This window comes from Macaca thibetana, chromosome 5 (assembly GCF_024542745.1).
Source record: "Macaca thibetana thibetana isolate TM-01 chromosome 5, ASM2454274v1, whole genome shotgun sequence".
Taxonomy (NCBI): Eukaryota; Metazoa; Chordata; class Mammalia; order Primates; family Cercopithecidae; genus Macaca; species Macaca thibetana.
This window is the reverse complement of record NC_065582.1, coordinates 111,586,523-111,607,738: the sequence shown is the minus strand read 5'-3', so window position 1 is coordinate 111,607,738 and position 21,216 is coordinate 111,586,523.

Sequence of the window (21,216 nt, the reverse complement as noted above, 5' to 3'; positions counted from 1 at the left end):
TTAACTATCTTCCTGATCTACTTGAGTTTCCATTTTCTAACAGTTCTTAAGAAACCATCACGTATCCCAAATCACTTGTGCTCCTTTCTTTACCAACTGTATGAATGCACCACATTATATTCATCTACCTTTTGATAGACAATGAAATATGTTTCAGATTTTGCTTATGATAAATACACTTTATATGTAAGTTTATGTAAAATCTTTGTATGAAAATATTCTTTTATTTTTCTTGGGTAAGGGCTTAAAATAGAATGGCTGGATCGTATAGTACAGATACGCTTAAACGTTTTAAGAAACTGATAAATTATTTTCTAACCTGGTGGTATGTTTTATATTTCTAATATTTCTACTAGCTACGTACGAGAGTGCTTATTCTTCCACATCCCCATCGCCACCTGATATGATCAGATTTTTAGGTTTCAGCCATTCTCATAGGTGTGTGGTGGTATCTGATTGTGATTTTTATCTTACAATTCCCTAATAAATAATATTAAATGTATTTTTATGTGCTTATGCGTCATAAATATGTCTTCTTTGGTGAAGTGTGTTTCAAATCTTTTTAAAATTTTTGTATTGATAATACACAATATTTGTACTTATTTATGAAGTGCATGCAATATTTTGTTACATGATAGGAAGTGTAATCATCAAGTCAGGGCATTTAGGATAACCATTACTTCAAGTATTTACCATTTCTCTATGTTGGGAACATTTCAAGTTCTTTCTTCAAGCTATTTTACAGTATGCAATAAGTTGTTGTTAACTATAGACACCCTACTCTGCTATCAACATCACAAATTAATTATTCTAACTGAATGTTTGTATCCATTAACCAATCTCTCTTTACTTCCCCCACACCCCAATACATGCCCTTCCCATCTAGGGTATCTATCATTCTACTCCTTACCTTCGTGAGATTAATGTTTATACCTTTTATGTGTGAGTGAGAGCATACACTATTTGTCTTTCTGTGCCTGAGTTATTTTAACTAACATAGTAATATAGTTTGGCTATTTGTCCCTGCCCAAATCTCATGTTGAATTGTAATCCCCAATGCTGGAGTTAGGGCCTGGTTGGAGGTGTTTGGATCATGGGGGTGGATCCCTCACGACTTGGTGTGTCTTTGTAACAGTGAGTTCTCATGAGATCTGGTCATTCAAAAGTGTGTGGAACCTCCCCCTCCACTCTCTCTTTAGCGTTCTCCCGTTTTTACCACATGATGTGATAGCTCCCCCTTTGCCCTCTTCCATGATTGGAAGGTTCCTGAGGCCTCCCCAGAATCAGATGCTTCAGTAATTCCTCTACAGCCTGCAGAACTGTGATCCAGTTAAACCCCTGAAGTATTTCTTTACCAATTTTTTTTTGATAAATCTCCATACTGTTTTCCATAGTAGCTGTGCTAATTAACATAACCATAAACAATGTGTAAGAGTTCCGTTTTGTCTTCATCCCTGCTAGCATTTAATATTGTAGTCTTTTTAATCATAGTCATCATAAGTGGAATAAAATAATATTTCATTGTGGTTTTGATATGCATTGTCCTAATGATTAATGATGGTGATAATATTTTCATATAGCTGTTGGCCATTTGTATGTCTTCTTTTAAAACGTGTCTATTCATGTCTTTTGCCCAGTTTTTTAATGGGATCTTTTTTTTTTTTCTTTTTTCTCTTGAGCCATCTGAGTTCCTAGTATATTTTGAATATTAGTTGCTTGTCAGATGAATAGTTGGCAACTATTTTCTCCCATTGAACAGGTTATTGTTTCACTTTATTGACTATTTCCTTTGCTGTGAAGGAACTTTTTAATTTAACATAGTCCTATTTGTCTATTGTTGCTTTCGTTGCCTGTGATGTTGAGGTCTTAGCCATAAAATCTTCACTTCTATCAATATTCAGAGGTGTTTCCTCTATGTTTTCTTCTAGAAGCTTTATAGTTCCAGGAGTTAAGTCTTTAATACATCTTGAGTTAATTTTTGTACAAGAGTCAGGGATCTAGTTTCATTTTCTGCATGTGAATATCCAATTTTCACAACACCATTTATTAAAGAAGGAATTCTATTCACAATGCATGTTCTTGACACCACTGTTGAAACTAAATAGGCTATAAATATGTGGATTTATTTCTTAATTCCATATTCTGTTCTATTCGTCTGTGTCTCTGTTTTATTTCAACGTCATGGTGTTTTGATTGTTATAGCCTTGGAAGGTATTTTGAAGTCAGGTAGTATAATGCCTCCACCTGTCTTCTTTTAACTCAGAATTGCTTTGGCTATTTGGGCTCTGTTTCTGTTTCATATGAATTTTAGGATTTTTTTTTCCATTTCTGTAATACTTGCCATTATTATTTTAATAGGGATTACACTTACTCCATAGATTGCTTTGGGTAGTAGGGTCACTTTGATGATGTGAATTTTTTTCAATCCATGAGTATGGAATGTTTTTCTCCTTGCTTGTGTTCTTTAATTTGTTTTTATCAGAATTTTGTGGTTTTCCTTGTAGAGGCCTTTCATGTTCTTGGTTAAATTTATTTTTAGGTATTTTCTTCTTTTGTAGCTGCTATAACTGGGTTTGGAGTCTTAATTTCTTTTTCATGTAGCTAATTATTGGTGTACAGAAACACTAGTGATTCTTGTATGCTGATTTTCTATCCTGCAATTTTACTTTTTTTTTTTTATCAGATCTGAGATTTTGGTGGAGTCTAGTTTTTTGTGGACATAAAGTTATATGTTCTACAATGGGGAACAACTTGACTTTTTCTTTTATATTTTACATGACATTTATTTCTTTCTCTTGCCTAATTGCTCTGGCTTAGACTTCCAATACTATGCTGAATAAGAGATGGTAAATATGGACACCCTTATCTTGTTTCCATTCTTAAAAGAAAAAAAATATTAAGCTTTCTGCCTTTCACTATAATGTTAGCTGCACATTTATCATATATGGGCCTTGTTAAGTTGAGTTATATTCTCTTCATGCCTCTTTATTGAGAGTTTTTATCATGAAGGTGTGTTGAATTTTATCAAATGTTTTCTTTCTCCATCTACTGAGGTGATTAGATAGTTTTTGTTCTTCATTCTGAAGATGTGATACGTCACATTTGTGTGTATTGGACAATTCTTGTATCTCTGGGATAAATTACACTTAATCATGGTATTATTTTTTTGATGTACTACTGAACTCAGCTTGCCAGTGTTTTGCTGAGAACTTTTGTGTCTTATGTTCATGAGAAACATTGACCTGTAGTTTTGTATCTTAGTTGCATTCTTGCCTGATTTTGGTATAAGGGTAGTGCTGGTCTCATAGAATGAACTAGGGAAAATTCTTTTCTTTTCATTTTTTTGGAATACTTTGGGGATAATTGGTTTTAGTTCTTCTATGTAAGTTTGGAAGAACTTAGTAGTGAAGCCATTCTGTCCTGGACTTCTAAGACTTTTATTACTAATTTAGTTGCATTAGTAATTCTTCTTTAGTTACAGTTTTCTATTTCTTCTTGATTCAACCTTGGTAGGTTGTATGTGTTAGGGAATTTATCAATTTCCTATATGTTTTTTAACTAGTTAGTACATTGTCGTTTATATTAATCTCTGATGATATTTTGTATTTCTGGGGGTATCAGTTGTACTGTTTCCTTTTAATTCTAATTATATTTATTTGGGTCTTCTCTCTTACTTTTAGTCTAGCTAAAAATTTTCCAATTTTGTGTACCTTTTCATAAAACCAAGTTTTTAGTTTTTTGCTCTTCTGTATTTTTGGTCTCAATTTTATTTAGTTCTGCTCTGTTCTTTATTGTTTCTTTTATTTTATTTCTAGTTCCTTGAGATACATTTTAGATAGTTTATTTAGAATCTTCTATTATTCAATATGTGTATATTGCTATAAACTTCCTTTTTATCACACTTTTGCAGTATCCTATAGATTTTGGTAAGTTGTGTTTTGATTTTCATTTGTTTCAGCTTAAATTTTTTTTTCCTTAATTTCTTCCCTGACTCCGTGGTCATTCAGAAGCATATTGTATAATTTCTATGTATTCATGCAGTTTCTGAAGTTTCTCTTGTTATTGAATATTAATGTTATTATATCTGAGAATAAATTCGATGTGATTTTCATTTTCTAAACATTGTTTTCTTTTTTGTCCTAGCATATGGTCATCATAAAAAATGTTCCATGTAGTGATGAGGAGGATATGTTTTCTAGCTGCTGAATAAAATTTTCTGTAGAAGTCTAGTGTGCAGCTAAATTCTAATATTTCTTTGTTTCCTGTGTAAATAAACTTTCTAATGCAGAAGAAGGAGGCTGAACTCTCCAACTGTTGAAGTTTTTCTCGCTATCTCTTTAGGTCTAATAATATTTTCTTTATGTATCTGGGTGCTCTGGTTTTGGGTGCTCTGGTTTTGGGTGACTTGTTAAATCCTCTTTCTGTTTTTTCTGAAATTTATTTACTTACTTCATTATTATATAATTACCTCCTTTGTCTTACTTGAACTGTTTTTACCTTAAAGTTTCTTTTATCTAACATTAGTATAGCTATACTTATTTTTTATCCATATATCCAGTGTATATCTTATAAGTGAAAAGTTTAATACATTAAGATTCAACATTATTATTAATGTATGAGAACTTATTCCGGTAATTTTACAAATTGATTTCTAATTGTTTTGTGTAATTTCCTTCCTTTCTCTCATATTCTTTATCATTGGGTTTCATGGTTGTCTGTAGTGGTAACATTTTATCTTTTCTTTTCTTCATTTAGGTATTTGCTCTACAGGTGGACTTTATACCTTCATGTAATTTAATGATGATAAATATTGTCTTTTTACTTCCAGTTATAGGATTTAAGAGTTTCTTACATGTCTCATCTAGTGGTGATGAATTTCCTCAGCTTCTTTTTTGTGTGGGAAAGACTTTATTTCTTCTTCATTTATGAAGAAAAACTTCACTGAGTCTAGTATCTTTGGTGGTGATTTTTTTTATCTCTCAGATCTTCGCATATACCATTCCATTCCCTATCTGTATGGTTTCTGCTGACAATCTGCTATTAGTCTGATGGGGTTTCTCTTATAAGTGACTGGATGCTTTTCTCTTACTATTTTTAGAACTGCCTCTTTGTCTTTGACTTTTGACAATTTGATTATAATATGCCATGGAGAACACATTTTGAAACTATATCTGTTTGAGGATTGATGAGTTTTCTGTATCTGGATGTCTTAATCTCTTGTAAGGCTTGGGAAGTTTTCAGCTGTTATTTTGTTAAATATTTTTTCCTTTTCACTTTTTTTGCCTTCTTACACACTAACAATTATAATATTTGGTCACATTATGGTGTTCTATGTGTCACATAGGCTTTGTTTATTCTTTTAAATTATTTTTGTCTAATCAAGTTATTTTAAAAGACCTGTCTTTAATTTCTACATTTTTCTATTCTGCTTGATATAGTCTATATTTGAAGCTTTCATTCAATGAATATTTTAATTCTATAATCTCTATTTTGTTCTTTAATGATATCAATCTTTTTGATAAACTGCTCATTCATACACTGATTTTAAAAATTTCTTTCTATTGCTTTTTTTCCAAGTTCTCTTGTGTATCACACAATTTCTTTAATACTATTATTTTGAATTATTTTTTCCAGGATTTTAGAAATTTTCTGGGTTTTTTTGCTTTGTTTTGTTTTGTTTTGACACAGAATCTTGCTCTGTCACCCAGGCTGGAATGCATATAAATTTATTTATTCAAATCTGTTACTTAAGAATTACTGTGTTCCATTAGAGCTGTTCTATTGCCTTGCTCTATCATGTATATTGTGTCCTTATGTTTTTATCTGTGCATCTGACATAAGGGTCACTCCTTCCAATTTTTTTTTAACTTGTTTTCACAGGGGAAGGATTTTTCCTAAATATGTATCTATGCCATTGGTTGGGTAGGGCATTTTGATTCTGTGTTTGTGCAGTAGTGTAGACTCTGTATGATTTATTCATCTGTAAAATGTGTCAGTAATGTTTGTTATTTCTTCACAGGGCTCAGGTGTGGTCGTTAGTGTAAGCTGTGGTACAGTTTCGCTAGGGATGGGCACATCAGGTGAACCAGTCCTGATGCTTCAGTGGGGACAGCAGTAGGTCAATCATGCCCATCCTTAGGCACCAGGATGGTATATGCTGGCTTCAATGGTAGCTGGTCTAGGTAGATAAGATTGTGGGCCCCCAGGCACCTTGTTCGGGTGCTACCAGTGGCAGCAGTGTGCTAAGTTGGTAGGCAGTTCCTCAGGATACTGGGAAGCTGGCATGATGTTGGCAATGGCAGTAGCTGTGATGGGACAGTCATCTGGCTCCTAGGCATTACATTCTGGTACTAGCAGGGACTGTGATGAACTGGGTGGGCCAGTCCCCAGGCTCAGAGGTGGCATGCGTGGATGTGTGGTGCCTGCTGTGGTATGGTAGTAGCAGCAGTTTGGTGGAGGAGAAGTGCTCATGTGTCAATTGAATGGGTGAGGCTGGTCTCTGGTCCACTGGACAGTTAACTCAGGTGCAGGGAAGGTAGAGTCAAGCCAGGGAGAACTTTGCCCAGGCACCCTCATGTTGCATGCCACTCAGTTCTAGCTATTGTGTGCAAGAACAGGGTAATTCCCAGGCTCCAGCAGAATGTTTGAGGGGGGCAGTGTCTACACTGTGTTCCTGATGCTGGGGAAGGTGGAGTAGCTGTAAGTGGCAGCAGCAGTAAACAGGAGCTTCCAGTTGGTGCCTATAAGAAGGTACCCTTTCTTCATGGCACTTTTAAATGCACAGTGGCCCTACTGCCGGTGGCAAGATCATTGCCAGTGGCTTGTACCTTGGCCCTGGCAGTAGCAGCTAGCAGTAGCACCCAGTTGTGAGTAAGGAATGTCAATGGGGGTCCAACGATGTATAGATCTAGGCTGTTGAGCCCAACGGCAGGATGCAGTCTGATGGGGTCTATGGCCTCATAAGGGCACCTTTCTACAGCTTCCTGATGCTGGGGGATGTGTGAGACCCAGTGTGAGGTCCCTCTCTGGAGGAATGCAGTTATGCAATATCCAGGGAGCTCCTTATGTTAGTCTCAGAGCCCATGTATATCAAAGGCCTCTTCCATGGCTAGGATTGTGTAAGTCCATGGTCGAAATGTGGACTTCTTGGGATCACTCACTTACACATTCCCCACATTGTGAAACTTCTCTAGGCTCCCAGATGATCTTGGCCAAGCAGATGTCCTTGCTTCCCTGTCCTTCTTTGCCTGAAGTGTTTCCTGTCACTTTTTTATTGAATATAGATTTCTGTCTTAGGTGATCTATTTAGAGTGTTCGTTCAAATGTTCTGCCCATTTCTTACTGTGTGTTTTTCACTTTCTTATTATTGGGTTTTGGTAGTTCTTTATATATTCTAGATAAAAAATCTTTATCAAATGTATAGTTTGCAATTTTGTAATCCACTATGTAGTTTGTGTTTTCATTCTTTTATCAGAAACATTGGAAGAGCAATTCTTAATTTTAATGAGGTTCAGTATATCAATATGTTCTTTTATGAATTGTACTTCCAGTGTTGTATCTAAGAAATATTTGATTACTCCAAGATGAAAAAGGTTACTTTATTTCTAGAAATTGTAAAGCTTTTATATATAGTGTGAGATATGGTCTAGAATTACTTTATTTTAAAAAATTATTTTTTTTTTGCATATGTATATCCAGTTATTTCAGACACCTGTGTTAAAATTGTTATTCATATCAGTGTGCATGTATTTTGGCTTGATATTCAGTCCCATTTACATATTTGCTTATTTTTATACCATACTATGTTGTCTTAAATAGAGTAGGTTTATAATAAGTCTTAAAGTCAGAGACTATAAATAAATTTATTTTTCCTTTTTCACACTTGTTTTGGGTATTCTAGTTTCTTTGAAAGGTCCTATGAACTTGTGAATTAGTTTGCCACTTTGTACAAATGATAATGGAGTTTTTATTGGAATTGTGTTGATTCCACAGAATAAAAAAATTAGAGATAATTTAAATCTTTATTATTGAGTGTTCTGACACTGGGGCACATTATATTTTTCATATTTTTAGGTCTCCTTTAAATTCTCTTAACAGTGTTTTAGAGTTTTCAATATAAAGGTCTCTGACATATTTTGTCAAATTTTTCCCCACAGCTTTTATATTTCTTGATAATATTAAAAATAGTATTTTTAAAGTTTTAGTTTCTGATTTTTTCATTGATAGTAGATAGAAGCACAATTTTCAAAACAGTGATGTAACTTTCTACCAACTTTGCCAAATTTACTTATGATTTTGTGTAACTTTTTATAGATCTTAGTGGACTTGCTATACAATTGCCCATGTGGTCTTATAAATAATAATAGTTTTACTTCTTCTTTCCAGTCTATGTGTGTTTTATTCTTTTTTCTTTTCATTTTATTGAATAGAACCTTCAAAATAATGTTGAATAGAAGTGACCAGAGCTGACATCTTTGTATTTTTCCTGATTTTGTGAGGGAGTTTTTGTGTAGGAATTCAGAATTTCACCATTAAGTGTGATTTATTTAAGTATGATGAATTTCACCATTAAGTACTACCTAAGGATATTTAACAGATACATCTTACCAGGTTGAAAAAAAATATCTTGTATTCCTAATTAGCTGCAAACTTTTTTAAAAAATTATGTTGGGTTTTGTGAAATGATGCTTCTGCATCTACTGAGATGTTCATATGGATTTGGGGTTTTCTTTTCTTTCTTTCTTTCTTTTTTTTTTTTTTTTTTTCATTTCTGTTTAGTTCCACATGGGTTCTTTCTCCCTGCACAAAAGCCTGAAAACTCTCTCAAGCAGTAAATTTGAGCAATGGTAAGGCTAACCTCTGTTGCTTTTCATCTCTCAAAAGTCACTGTGCTTCTGCTTGATGTCTAGTGAATGAGAACCATTGATTCCAATTTTACTTGTTTTGTTTTGTGGTTCTTTTAGGTGGGAGGGTAAGTACAGATCATATCACTCCACCTTGGTTTTGTGCAGCAGTCCTTAGTTCGCAGATATGTTGAGACAATACTATAAAGTTACACTGAATCTGGAAGCACTGAACTTAATATTCAGAAAGGATAAAATGTCTCCACCGAAGAAGCAGTTTAAAACAATATAACTTAAGGGTTAAGGCAATTTTCAAATTAATTTTTTTTAAAAACAAACATATAATGTAGGAATTGGATTTATGAGTATGAAGACTCAGTCACTTTAGTTTTTTTTTTTTTTTTTCTTTTTAACCTTTTTGTTGCATGTTGAGTTCTTTAACAAGCAGAGTCTGGAGCACAGTGTAGTGTGTAAGATGATTATTGAGAGTGCTCTTGGAATCACCACATGTATGTGGTTTAGAGTTAGAGGGCTTGGCAGGGCTAGACTGGGCAAAGGCAAAAGGTATGCTGCAAAGGAAGCCTCATTGTATTCTTAGCCAACACTTCTGAGAGCTTGAGACTAAAGTAATCTGTCATAGTTGTCCTGCTTTAGACTGAAATGGTGGAACAGCAGCTGTGGCCATTCGCAAAAAGATGGTAGATTCAAACAAAAAGTCAGCAGATGGCCCGCGCAGCAATGCTGGCACAAAATCTTTCCCTAATGGGGATCTAGTTGTGCATCTCTGTTTCATTAAAATGATATAAGCAAAAGAGGAATACATAAATGACTGAAATGCATACATAGATCCCATAGAGTCATAGATAACAATAATTTTGGTACATATTCCAAAGTAAGATAAACTTATGTTTGTTAAGTAAGATAAACTCAAATATTTCCAATTAATTTATTTTTATTTAACTAAATGGAAAGCTACAGAAAACCAAAAAGGATAACCGTAAACTTTTTAATAGAAAAAAATGGCATTATTTATAGTCAGTGGCTTTTTGAAATAAAAGAAAAAAAACTCATAATTTTATGTACTCTTTTGGAAAGTAGGCCTTGGCATACTTTTAAAAAAAAATGTATGTGGTTAGGGTTGTATTCTTCTGACTCAAACCACCAAACAGAGTGCTTCCAAGGACCTTTGGAATTGCAGTCTGAAATGCACTTGGCTATTGACTGCTCAATCAAGACCCTTATTGAAAACAAGTCACATTTTGATCGATTATATTCACTGGTGACCTTCATAAATAAAAAATGAGCTGTTCGGAAATTCTAAAGCATACCCATTTTTAACACACACACCATACAGCACTTTATTTGGCGATAACTGCCTTATATTTCCATGTAAGGGTATCTGCAGTCGTTAATTGAAGTAATATTCAGCAAATGCCTGGAATGTGAAAAATTGACACAATTAAGTAATATAAATGACAATGCTCTCACTGTTCACTATGTACGTAGATTCGTGTTCAACGGAGCAGACAACAGCTGTAAGTGCCAGAGAATGGATGAAATTGAACTATCTATACAGGGTTTTCTGCAGCTATTTTTTTCTGTTCTAGGAAATGAAATATTTTTAATTAGTTGGATCCTAAAATATTATTATATATGAATGTTTGATATATTTTCACAAGTAAATGATATAAGCATTTATTGACATATTCAACATTGTGTGTTTTCCCTAAAACTTAACATTTTGCTTTTAAAATCCTGTTGTTTGTTATATATGTAAATCTTCTCATATAATTATATAGGTATTATCCAAATATTATTTGTTTAATAAGTGAATATGCTATCTTTTGCATTAAATTTTAAGAACTATTAATTTCTGTGGATAAAAGTTTCAGCCTTTACAGTTTGACTAATTCCTAAGATTGTTAACTACATAAATTTTAGTGGTGGGGGGGAAATGTATAGTTGACCCTTGAGCAACTCAGAATTGAACTATGCAGGTCCACTTATTTGCAGATTTTTTTCTTATTGAAAAATTTTTGGAGATGTGCAACAATTTGAAAAAACTCATAGATGAACCATATAGCTTAGAAATATCAAAAAAAGTTTAGATATGTCTTGAATGCATAAAATATATGTAGATAATGTTCTATTCTATCATTTATATAATAAACTATAAATATGAACCTGTTATAAAAAGTTTAAATGTTTCAAAACTTATGCACTCAAATATTGTCAGAACTCACATGATGCCATCTACAGTACAGACAAATGTAAACAAGCACAAAAATGTAGTATTAAATAACAGCTGCATAAAATTAACTGTAGTGCATACTGTATCACTATAATAATTTTGTAGCCACCTCCTGTTCCTATTGTGTTGAGCTCAAGTGGTTTGAGTATCCACTTAAAACACTGTGTGGCACTAATCATCTTCTCGTAAGCAGTTCATCTGTCAAGACAATTACACATTGCAGTACAAAGTGATTTCTCTTGATTTTTATGTATCATTAATTGTGTTTAGAGCAATATTACAAACCTTGAATAACACCACGACATCTATATGAAGTGACACTAGCGATGCTGGAAGTGTTCCCAAGAAGCAGAGAAAAGTCATTACATTAAAAGAGTAAGCTGGATTGCTGGATATGTACCATAGGCTGAGCTCTGCAGTTGTTTTTACTTATCATTTCAAGATAAAGAAATTTAGCATAAGAGCCATTGTAAATAAATAAAAACAATTTATGAAGCCCGTGCTGCAGCTATACCAGCAGATTCAACAACCTTCCACTTGTTGTGAAATAGCTTTTAATATCCTATTGAAAATATAGCTTTTATGTGAGTGAAGTTCTACAAGAAATACATACCTATGAAATTTAAAATGATTTGAGAAGACATGAAATAGTTACATGACAATTTAAAGCAAAAGGAAGGTGAAGGATCTAAGGCTTGTGAGTTTAATGCCAGCAAAGGATAGTTTAATAATTTTAGAAAGAGATTTGGCTTAAGAAAATTTCACAATATTAGGAGAACCAGCTTCTTCTGATGAAGAGGCAGCAGACAAGTTCCCTGATATCATTATGAAAATCATTGAGGAGAAAGGATATCTGCCTGAACAGGTTTTTATTGAAGACAAAAGTACCCTGTTTTAGAAGAAAAAATGTAATAATGGAAATTTATTAGTAAGAATGAAAATGAGCACCAGGATCTAAGGCAGGACTGGATAGCTAGCTCTACAGTTGTGCTTCAGGAAATGTGGGGGATTGGAACTAGAACCCTCAGCATATACCAAATTTCATGCATACTCAAGTCTCACAAGTAAAACTTGTGTATAGGAAAAGTCAGTCCTCTATACATGCAGATTTTGCATCTCACAAATACTATAACTTCAATATTTTAGTTGAAAAATAAATCCATGAATAGGTGGACCTATGTAGCTCACCTCATATTCATATTGTTCAAGAGTCAACTGTACTGTTTTGTGGCAATTCACTTAGGTTTATAACTAGGATTGTCCTGATTTATAAAGCTACTAAGTCCCAAACCCTGAAGGGAAAGATACACCCCAGCTGCCTGGACAGTCAAAATCATTTTTCTGGATTGATTCCAAAGATGCTTTGTCCTTGAGGTCAGGAAGTACCTCATCAGGAACTCAGAGGAAGTGTCTTTTAATGTTCTTTCGATATTGGACAATGCCTCTAGACACCCAGAGCCCCATGAGTTCAACACTGAATGCATTGAAGTGGTCTACCTTCCTCCAAACACAACCTCTAATTCAGCCTCTAGATTGGAGGGTTATAAAGAACTTTAAGATTTATTATACATGGTACTCTATGGAAAAGATTGTCACCTCCATGGAAGAGAACCTGCTGGAGAGATCATCAAAGTCTAGCAGGATTACATCATTGAAAATATCACTATTCTTATAGAGAAAGCCATCAAGTCTGAAACAATATATTTCTACTGGAGAAAACTGTATTCAGATGTTGAGCACTATTCACAGTATTTATGACAAAGCCAATGAAGGCAATCATAAAATATATTGTGGATATGGTAAAAATAGAGGGTGAGAAACGAAGGGTCTTAGGTATGGATAATGAGGAAATTCAAGACTGTATAAATATCACATCAGAGGAATTAACAGATGACTTAATGGCTGTGAATTCCACTAAGTGATAGACGATGAGGAAGAAGACTCAAAAGAAGCAGTGTGAAAAACAAGTTAACATGAGATAATCAGGCAGAAGGACTTCAATTATTCAAGATCACTTTCAACTTCTTTAGTGAATGGACCTTTCTATGATATGGGCACCAAAACTAAAGCAAACAATGAAAGGAGTATTTGTACCATATAGAAAGATTTTTAGAGAAATGAAAAAGCAAAAAAGTCAAACAGAAATTCTGAAGTATTTACACAAAGTTACACCAAGTGTGCCTGCCTCTCATGACTCCCTTTACACTTCTTCCACCTCTTCCATATCTGCCACCTCTGAGACAGCAAGAACAATATTTTCTCTTCCTCCTCCTCCTCAGCCTGTTCAATGTGAAGACCAGGCAGATGAGTATCCTTATGATGGTCCATTTCCACTTAATGAACAATAAACACATTTTCTTCCTCGTGATTTTCCTAATAACATTTCAGTGCTCTAGCTTACTTGATTGTAAGAACACAGCATATAATACATATAACATTAAAAATGTGTTAATCAACAGTATATATAATTAATGTGCTTCCAGTTAACAGTCAGCTATTAGTAGTTAAGTTTAGGGGGAGTAAAATGTTACATGAGGATTTTTGACTGGGCAGGGAGTCAGTGCCTCTAATCACTGCATTGGTTAAAGGTCAACTATATTTTATCTCTAAATCTTGAGTCACAGCTCTTTTCTTTAATATAAAAACAGATAGAAAATTACTAATGCATTATTTTGTTTTCCTAAATAATGTTAAGGAAAGATTAATCAATATCAAATATAAAGAATGCAGTAAAAACTTGTCTAAAATTAGACTTGCTAGATTGTTAATACTTTGCCACATTCTTTCATTTCTCTTTCTCTGTCTCATTACATATCCCTCTATTTATACATGCATGCTTGTGCACCTATACACACATAATACATTTTTACTATTTGAGAATAAGCTCTAGGCATTATTTCAAATTCAATTATATCTACATTTCACCCCTAAGAACCAGTGTTCTCTTCTCTGTATAATAAAAATATCATTATTATATTTAAGAAACATAATATTGATATAATAAATAATACATAATAAATATATTTTATTTTATGATGTCACGACTGCTTCATTAACATTTCCCTAAGCATTCTCCCATCCATATCCAGCCAAGCATAGCTCACTGCATGTAACTTTCATGTCTCCTTACCATCTAGTAACCTTTGTTTTCTCCTATGGTGGCTTACATAGTGGCCCAGAAAAGACATATTCATGCCCCAGAACACGTGAATGTAACCCTACTTTTTTTAATGTGGCACATATACACCATGGAATACTATGCAGCCATCAAAAAGGATGAGTTTGTGTCCTTTGTAGGGACATGGATGCAGCTGGAAACCATCATTCTTAGCAAACTATCACAAGAACACAAAACCAAACACCGCATGTTCTCGCTCATAGGTGGGAACTGAACAATGAGATCACTTGGACTCGGGAAGGGGAACATCACACACCGGGGCCTATCATGGGGAGGGGGGAGGGGGGAGGGATTGCATTGGGAGTTATACCTGATGTAAATAACGAGTTGATGGGTGCAGCACAGCAACATGGCACAAGTATACATATGTAACAAACCTGCACGTTATGCACATGTACCCTAGAACTTAAAGTATAATAATAATAAATAAATTTAAAAAATAATAAATAAATAAAAAATAAAAACAAACAAACAGCAACAACAACAAAAAAAAAACAAGGAAAAAATGTGTCTTTTCAGATGTAATTACGTTAAGGATTTGAGATAAAATCATCCTGAATTATCTGGCTGGGTCTTAAATCTAATGACAAATGTCCTTATGAGAGACAGAAGAGATAACATACAGAGTGAAAGCTCATCTGAAGACGGAGGCAAAGAGGGGGGTGCAGCCACAAGCAAAGGAACACCAAGTGCCAACAGAACATGGAGGAGGCAAGGAAGAACTTCCCTCTGGAGTGTACAAAGGGAGCACTGATCTGATGACATCTTGATTTTGGACTTCCTCTCTCCAGAGCTAGGAAATGAGAAATTATTTTGTTTTAAGCCAATAAATGTGTGATTTTATAGGACAGTACTAGGGAACTAATGCACACTCCAACCTTCTCTATTTTTCAGTATTTCAAAGTATTGCCTTTTTTTCCCTTAAACCCACACCAGTTGTTTAATGGAATATCTCGTCTATATTTGTTTTGTTATTCCCCCATAACTAGAGATAATTATTGTTATTATCTCATATTTGAGATGAGACTTTTTTTGGTAACAATATAGTATAGGTTGTGCTATGTGTTATTATATCATAATCACAGGAATGTAATATAATCTTATTATACCATTTTTGTGCTTTTTAAAACACACTTTTATTTTGGAAAACAGACAGTACCCAACTAATGATTTGACTTACGATTTTTCAACTTGATAACGAGTTTTTCTGGAAGTAACTTTCGTGGTAAGCCCTGAAGCATTAATAATTTGGATTTATAGAAAGTTGAAAAGAATACAGAGAGTTATTACAAAAGTTACAACTTGATTTTACTGTTAACATCTTACATGATTATAGAATATTTGCCAAAAGTATATATTAGTATTAGTACAATGCTATTAAGTAAATTACTGATTTATTCTGATTTTACCAGTTTTCTCATTAAGGCCCTTTTCCTCTATTCAAAGATCCAATCCAGGATACAATGTTGCATTTAGCCATTATGTCTCCTTATTCTGTCTGTCTATGACAGTTTTATACCTTTTTCTTATTTTTCATGACCTTGACACTTCTGAAGGAATATGATCAAACATTCTTCTAGAAAGCCATTCAACTGGCGTTTGTCTGATATTGTCTCATTATCACACTGGGTTTATTGATTTTTGGAAATAATATCGTAAATGTGAAGGATATATGATAGATATCATCATGACTTATTACTGGTGATATTAATCCTCATTGTTTGGTTAAGGTGGTGCCTGCCAGTTGTCTCCACTTTAAAGTTACCATTTTTCTCACTCCGTGTTCTATTATTTGAGAGAGTCACTAAGTCCAATCCATTCTTAAGGGGAGGGTTAAGTTCCACCTCCTACAAAAGGAGTCCTGTCTTTCTCTATCTCTCTGTACACACACACACACACACACACACACACACACACACACACACTATAATGTAAAAGTCTTGTAAAAATGAATTATTCTTTTTCCCTCACTTTTGACTATTTTTTCCAGTCATTTATTTGTGTCAATATGGATGTGTGGATACTTATTAATTTTAATACTTGGGTTATAATTATTACTATTATTATTTTTGTTGTTATGATTTTGTTACTCAGATTATTCCAGCTTTGATTATTATGAGCTCCTTCACGTTGCTTCCTGTGTCTCTTTGCCATTGCCCTCTTCTTTTGTTTTTGAACACCTCTTTAGTTTCTGGCACTGTAAGGTGCTCCAGGCTAATCTCGTATTTTCTCTGCTGAAATTCTAAGATCAGCTACTTCTCTAAGAAATGCTGTTTTTTTATTAAGAAATATAATGTGAGGAAACCAGTATGTAGACATTGAATGCACTCTATACATGTATCTATACGTAGTTCACCATCTATCTGTTAAAAAACACACATACACATTGAAATAAGTACATACCAATATTTGCAATTCTAATTACACAAAAGAGTTTCTTCTAACTTGCTCACTTGTTTATTTGTAAAATTTTACCTGCTTGTTAGTCTTGTTAGTAAATTGTTACTCTGAGATTGAGAAACTTGGTTAAAGTATAGTTAGTTTGAACCTGCCACACATTTAGTTTCAGAGTCACTAACTCTGTGGTGAATAGGGGAGCTTATGCTTCACAATACAGTGTTTATGTACATTTTATTGTGTCTGTATCCTTATAGAACCCAGTGAAAATACCATTTTCAAACCTACATATATCGGTGGTACTATAGGCACACTTTGAAGGTGCATGCACACTCTTTTTCATCCCAAGACGTGGACACTGATGACACCATACAGGCACCAAACGGATCTGAAGATATTTACTATTCACATAGTGAGGCTTTCGGCAGAGTGCAGAGAAGACATTTAAACAGGTTCAAAAATTGCCTGAGAAAGAAGGGAGCAGCAGCTAATTGAGGAGCAGCAACTAATTGTGCCTTTGCGTGTGTGTGTGTGTGTGTGTGTGTGTGTGTGTGTGGTTGAGGGATCAGGCTAAAATGAGTATTCTGTATTCTTGCAGTTTGGATCTTGCATGATTTTAACTCCCCTTTGGCATCAAGGATAGAATAGTGTGGCCTTTCTTATCAGGTAGCCGAGAGATAGGACAAGAGAAGAACACAGAATGATGAGACTTGAAAACTGCCAACAGTCAAACATCAACAATGGATTCAGATTTTATTACACTCAGTTCCTTTCCCTCTGTGCCCCATATTGAGGTTGTATCAAACATTTGTAGTACAGTCAGGCACATTTGTTTCAGTCTAAAATTATTTCCTGGGAAATGCTGGTGTATATACCTGGGAGTAAAATTGTGCATCATATGATAGTTATTTGAGGAACTGTCAAACTTTTTTCTGTAGTGGCTCCTTTACTATTAAAGTATTGATAATACAATTCAACCTATGTCAATCATTTATTCTTTGTTTCTTTTTAAACTTTTTTTTTGCCTTATTTGGGTTAACATTTTTTATGATTTCATTTCATGTTTTCTTTTGACTTGTTGTAACAGTATCTTTATTTTATTAGCTTTCTAAATGTTTTTCATAGATTTTCTGTATATACTTCAAATAGCCTGAATCCATCTTCAAATATTGTACTGTTTCTAAAATGGTCTAAGAACTTTAGAACAGTATCTATCCAATTTCTCCCTTCATCTCTTGTGCCATAATTGTCAAATACTTCACTTTGACATATGCTGTGAACACACAATACAGTTTTACTTTTATTACTCTAAGCCATCAGTTCTTTTCAGAGCAATTAAACATAATAACTAATTATATTTTAACTCCATTTAGTCAATTTTCAACACTGTACGTTCTTTTGTGTATATAAACCTTGATCGACAGCATATTACTTCTCCCTGAAGAATTTCTTTAACATTTCTTGAGTATGTCTGCTAACAATAAATTCCTTGTTTTAATTGTCTTAAAAAGTCTTTATTTGCCTGAAAAAAGTCTTTATTTGTCCTTCAATTTTGAAGGATATTTTGCTATGTACACTATAGAATTCTGAGTTTACAGGTTTTTTGTTGTTGTTGTTCCTACTTTAAATATGTTAGTAGCTTTTTCTTGCTTTCAGGTTTCTAACAACAGATGTAGGTAATATCATCCCCTCTGCTGGCTTCAATTTTTTTTTCTCTTTGGCTTCAATAGTGTGAATATTATATGCCTTGCTGTGGGTTATTTGATCCTTATCCTACTTCATGTTCTCTGAGAGTTCTGAGTCGGGGGTTTGGTGTCCCAATCATTTTGACAAATTCTCATTCATTTTTTTCAAGTATTTTTTTTTCCCATTCTGTCTTCTCCTTTTGGGATTCAAAATTACATATGTTTCAGGATGTTTGATATTGAGTCACTGTTTCTGAATGATCTGTTCTTCTTTTTGCTTATTCAGTGTTTAAATGTTAGGTTGGAAAATTTCTATTGATGTAAAGTCAAATTCATTTTTTTTCTACTATAAAGTACAAAGATATGCCTTTTAAAAATATTCTTTACTTCTGTGACTATATTTTTAATTTATAGAATTTTCACTTATTTTTTCTTATTTACATCTCTCTGATGGCATTTTTATCTGATTTTGCACGTTATCTACCTGATTTATTAAAAGTTTTAGCATTAATTTTAGTTGTTTTAAATTACCTGACTGATATTTCTAACAACCGTATATTTCTAAATCTGTCTTTTATGATTATTTTATCTTCTGATGTGTTTATCTTGCTTTTTTGTATGCCTTGACTTTTTTTTGTTGAAAGCAAAATATGCTGGATAAGATAATAGATACTGATGTCAATGTATTTTTAAGTTTGCTGTAGAACATGGCTTTTTCTTTTTTACGTTAATGAATGTTAACGTTAATGTGGGTGTTTGGGTTAATCTAGTCAGCAGTTGGTTAGGTTTGAAGTTTGTTGTTACCATGGTATGGCTGGTGCACTGGAGACTCCATTTCCCCTAGTGATACTTAGTCATGCCTGATTTTTGTTTCTCTGATTGGTTCTGGGTCATGCTTTTGTGTTGCTCCCAGAGGGATCCTGGCTCTTATAATTCATCCAGCTCTATGTTACTGTTATTTTTATTTGAGTTTTGCTCACTGGAGCGACGTGGGAGGGTGAGTTCCCTCCAAGCCACAAATCAATGTTTTTGCTACTCAGGAATGATAAGCAAGACGCGTGTGTGAGGAGTTTGGGTGTTGAGCTTTGATTCATTTCCCCAGTGTCAATAGACTTCTCATAGAACTCTGATGCTGCATGTTTGGATGTTCTTGCTCATAAAAATTAAGTCTTTTGTTTCAAAAGGGACACAGGGGAGAAGGGCGTAGATAGATTCTGGCAGTGACTGCCATTTCCTTCCTTAAGCCACCTCCACCACTGGGCTTTCTCAGGATGCTCTCTGACTTTCCCTGTGGGTATCTGGTGGAGTTCCTTGAGGAAAAGTCTGTGCGATGGAGAAAACACCACTGTGACTAATCCCTCAGTGGCTTTATATTAGGACACTATAAAAAGTAACACAGACCGAGTGGCTCAAACAACAGAAATGTATTATCTCACATCCTGGAGGCTAGAGGTCAAAAAGCAAGGTGCATAGAGGGATGGTTCCTTCTGAGGACTGTGAGGGGAAAGACTTGTTCCAGTTCTCTACTCTCGGCATGTGGATGGCCACCTTCTCCCTTTGTTTCTTCTTTTCATCTTCCCTTCTTCAGTGTCTCTGTGTCGACATTTTTACTTTTTGTAAGGACACCAGTGTTATTGGATGAGGGCACACTAATGGCCTCATTATAGCTTGATTACTTATTTAAAGATACTATCTCCAAATAAGGTCACATTCTGAGGTACTGTGGGTTGAAACTTCAACATGTAAATGTTGAGTAGACATAATTTAACTGATAATCGGTTTCATGCTTCCTTGCCCACACTTGGCCTCAAAGAATTCATTCAAATCTATAAGGCACTGTGTTCTTCTATTTCAGACCAATGCCTGGGTCCTGTCTCTCCCTGTGGGTGACTGTTTCTCTTAAGATTCAGATTAGCTGTTTGCCCTGTGGATTCAATTCTCTGAGGAGAGCAGAAGAAGTCATTAATTTGCTGTTTGCCAAGTTATTTTTCATATTGTATTACTGGTAGAAGCAACATTTTCTCTAGGTCTTTACCTCTTTGAGCTGAAACTGAAAGCATGTGATGCTATTTGAACACTTGATTAAAGTGAGATGCACTAGATTTCTTCATTGTGAAAATACTCTTTACCTTTTGAAACTAGTAGGGGGTCTATGAGATGATATTATAGAACATATTAATATTCTGTACCACACACACATTTAATTGATAGTTTTCTAATCCACTGAGGGCTTTTGTCTGAATCAATTTCTAGGCTAGTAAATGCAAAATGATTATTTAAAAAAAATTATTATTCTCTTTACTTTTATAATCTTCATTTACAAGCTGAGAAGAGTTTTCTCTCCACCCTCCCACATTCTTATAGCTCTTAGACTTATAAAGTATTTTTCAATTCAATGTGTTACAACCCAGTACTATCATTACTCTTTTTAATTTTAAAATTATCCCAAATGTTGATAGAGAGAAATCCATCAAGGAAGTTTTGTCTGGTATATTTCCATTATTTTGGAGGGAACAATTATTTGTATTGGCAAAGGAAGATATTTGTGACTGATCTATTTATTAATGTGCAAAACCCGGAATTATGTATTTCTCCTGGATCCTCCTGAAAAGAATGCCATTTAACAAGTACAATTCGGATATCATATACGATTTTTTAAAAATTGCTTACTAATACTTTGTAAAATGTTGAAGTGTCAAAAAGATGTTGGGATTTTTTACATGCTGAGGTTAATCTGCTTCAATAGAGAGTGAATTATGCAACGAGATGTGAGGAATGACTTGGACATTGGTTGATGCTACCTCATTTATGGGATTCTTAAAATACAAAGGAACAGTCATCAAAGGGTAAATGACAGGATGC